This window comes from Lactuca virosa, chromosome 9 (assembly GCF_052849685.1).
Source record: "Lactuca virosa cultivar CGN04683 chromosome 9, Lactuca_virosa_CGN04683_v6, whole genome shotgun sequence".
NCBI lineage: Eukaryota > Viridiplantae > Streptophyta > Magnoliopsida > Asterales > Asteraceae > Lactuca > Lactuca virosa.
In genome coordinates this window covers 128,360,771-128,364,289 of record NC_136434.1, presented here as the reverse complement: position 1 = coordinate 128,364,289, position 3,519 = coordinate 128,360,771, and the positions used below count along the sequence as shown (strand labels likewise).

At 39.7% G+C, this 3,519-nt stretch overlaps 1 pseudogene across 1 annotated transcript; it reads left to right on the top strand.

Annotated features, from left to right (window-relative positions):
- The first annotated feature begins 682 nt into the window (after positions 1 to 682).
- LOC145137999 (zinc finger CCCH domain-containing protein 29 pseudogene) lies at positions 683 to 3,178 on the top strand (annotated as a pseudogene). Its single transcript, XR_013721293.1, has 2 exons — positions 683 to 893; positions 993 to 3,178. The product of XR_013721293.1 is annotated as a zinc finger CCCH domain-containing protein 29 pseudogene (transcript).
- Positions 3,179 to 3,519: the final 341 nt, after the last annotated feature.

The window sequence follows — 3,519 nt, the reverse complement described above, 5'->3', positions numbered from 1 at the left end:
TGTTAAAAGTTAAAAAAAACATAACTTTATTTGTAGAAGTAAAAATATTTTTTTAATATTGAAATTTAGTTTATATATATGATTATACTTTAGGTTTGATATTTATTTAATCCTATTAACTAATTTATAATGATTATTAGAAAGAAATTGAAAAGTCATTAGAGTTTCAAATGAATATAAAAAATAAATGAGAGTTTAATAAGAATTTCAAATGAATATAGTGAAAGGAAAAATAAATGAGAGTTTCAAATGAATATGGTAGGGTGATAGGAAAATTCCTTCCATATAATGATAATTAGAACATTGCAACACGTGGGAAATAACGGAACGAGTAAAACGTAAAGAGACCGCGTCACGCGTGACCACTCTCCTGGAATCTTTAACCAGTCACCCGATCCAATCTTGTTTAAAATCCCACGCGCCACTCACTGACACTAACCAATTACAGATCCCCACGTCATCATCCATATCTTTAAAAACGTCGCGCCCTAACCGATGCGCGTGGGATTCTAAATCATTTCCAGCCGGTTCAAGCTCATACTCCACTGGACAAGCCCGTTGAAAGCCAGTCAGATATCAGTAGATTGCAGGTTCCACATTCATTTGAATCTAAATTTGCATTTGAATTTCATTTCATTTCAGAAAACTTGCTTTTATCCACCATTGTTGAAAGCTTTGACTTGGACCAAAGAAACATAGAAGAAAGAAGAAAAAATCTCACCTTCCTCCGCTCCTTCCATAGCGTGTGCTATCTGCGATACTCTATTTGTATCTTCATTTCCAACATCATATAAGATAAATCCTTCACCCCAACTCCCAACTCACTCTCTTCATCGATCCAATCGACACTTACTTCATTCATCTTATCAAATCTGAAATCATCACTCTTAAAGGTATGATACTTCTCTTCAATGAACTAAATAGTTTTTTTTTTTCTTTTTGTTTGGCCATTTGGGTACAGATTGTTAATGGGGTTTGTTAAAATTTTGCAGGTTTTCATGTGTAAGATTACACAGGGTAAACTTCATATTGTCATGGATGGAGAGAAGTTTCAAGAGAAATACAATGGATTGTTCTTGAAATGCTCGAATTTGCTGGAATTAGCAGCTGCTGATGATGTTTCTGGGTTTATTAACATGGTGGAAGAGAAGGGGGGAAATTTAGATGAGATCAGCTTTTGGTATGGAAGAAGAAATGGGTGTAAAGGGAAGATGGGGCTGGAAGAACGAACCCCTCTCATGATTGCTTCAATGTATGGAAGCATTCATGTTGTCAAATACATAATCAACACGAAGAAGGTTGATGTTAACAGAATCTCCGATTCCGACGGCGCCACCGCTCTCCACTGCGCTGCTTCAGGTGGGTCTCCGATGTCCGTTGAGGTTGTGAAGCTTTTGCTTCAAGCTTCCGCCGATGTTAACTTAACCGACGGTGAAGGCAACAAACCCGGCGACTTGATTGCTCGTGGGATCAAATCAACAAAACCAAGAGTTTTGGAGATGTTGTTGAGGGGTTTTGGGATTGAAGATGGAAGCGATGAAGAACAAATCGAAGAAAAAGAAGTTGTTTCCGCTAAAAAGGAGTATCCAGTTGATGTATCGATGCCTGATATCAACAATGGCGTTTATGGGTCCGATGAGTTTAGGATGTATACGTTTAAGGTGAAACCATGCTCAAGAGCTTACACTCATGACTGGACAGAGTGCCCGTTCGTTCATCCCGGCGAGAACGCCCGCCGCCGTGACCTCAGAAAGTTTAACTACAGCTGCGTTCCTTGCCCGGAGTTTCGAAAAGGAAGCTGTGTGAAAGGAGATTCCTGCGAATATGCACATGGAGTGTTTGAATCATGGCTTCACCCTGCTCAATACAGAACTCGTTTATGTAAAGATGAAATCGGATGTGCTAGAAAAGTTTGTTTTTTCGCACACAGGGTGGAGGAGCTCCGGCCAGTGTACGCTTCTACTGGATCAGCTCTTCCTTCTCCAAAATCAGGATCTGTTGCTGTAAATTCAATGGAAATGGGTTCGATGAGCCCATTGGCGCTTGGTTCAACTCCACCGATGTCCCCTCCTACATCTCCGATGTGGCAGAACAAGGTGAATCATTTGACGCCGCCGGCGCTGCAACTTCCGGGGAGTAGGTTGAAGACGGCTTTGAACGCAAGAGATTTGGAAATCGATATGGAGTTGCTTGGATCGGAGAACATTAGAACTCAACAGCAACAACGAAGGCAAATGATCGATGATCTAGCAACTAATCTTTACAACCACAACAATCGATTTGGGGAACTGAATTTAAAACCAACTAATCTCGACGACGTTTTTGGATCTCTTGATCAGTCTTTATTATCCCAATTTCATGGGTTATCTCCGAAAGTGTCATCTTCAATGACAAACTCACCTATCCAGTTGCAATCTCCAACCAGTCATCAACAATTCCGACAAAATTCAAACCCACTTCGTGCGTCCTACCCTTCACCAAACTACTCATCTTCTCCGGTGAGAAAACCGGCTAGTTATGGGTTTGATTCGTCGGCGGCAGTTGCTCAGGCAGTCATGAATTCGAGATCTGGTTCCTTCACCAAGCAACGCAGTCAGAGCTTCATCGACCGAGGAGCAGGAGCCACCATGAGTCTCCGGTCAGTCCCTCAACAAACCTCCACTTTTACCGAATGGGGTTCGCCGGACGGGAAACTGGAGTGGGGTTACAGTGGTGAAGATGCAAATAAGCTTAGAAAATCTGCATCTTTCGGATACGGTGGTGGTGCAGCTGTAAATATGAATAATGAACCAGATGTTTCATGGGTGAATACACTGGTTAAAGATGTTGGAGTTGGGCTGCATAGTTCACCGGAAAAGCATAGATACGGCGGCGCCGGCGGGGATAAACTGCCGCAGTGGATTGAGCAGATGTATATAGAGCAGGAGCAGATGGTGGCATAAAAGGGAAAGCTAAAGAAGAGCTTTGGTTTTGCCATTAAAATTCTTTTGGGGAATTCTTAATTTATATAATTAATCATGTTGTAATATGAAATGTAGGAGGAGGAAGCAGGAAGCTCAAAAATGATCTTGATGTGGGGAAGGACACCTGGGAATTCTTTTAATTTTTTCTTTAATTTGGTGTAATTTCTTCATAATTTCCCAGCTGGGAATTTAATTAATTTTTTTTTCTAGATCAATTCCTGTATTGTTTAAGTTTTTTGCAATTCATAGTTAGTATAGGGTAAAGATATCGGTATGCTCAACAATGTTTAAAAATAACCAAGTTAATAATATATGAAAATTTTATTGGTCTATTCGTTTAAAAGATTATATTGTTTTTTAACAAAATACCTTGAAATCAAGAACTTGTTTTTATTAATATTAGTTTGGAATATCATGTAGTCATCAAAATTGAAGGATAATGAATAAGGAGGTATTATATAAGAGAAAGGTAAACATGAGACCAGTTGTCTTATAACACTAAAGTTTGTGTTATAACACACAAGCCGTGTTTAGGGATAGAGCATTAGCACTGTCA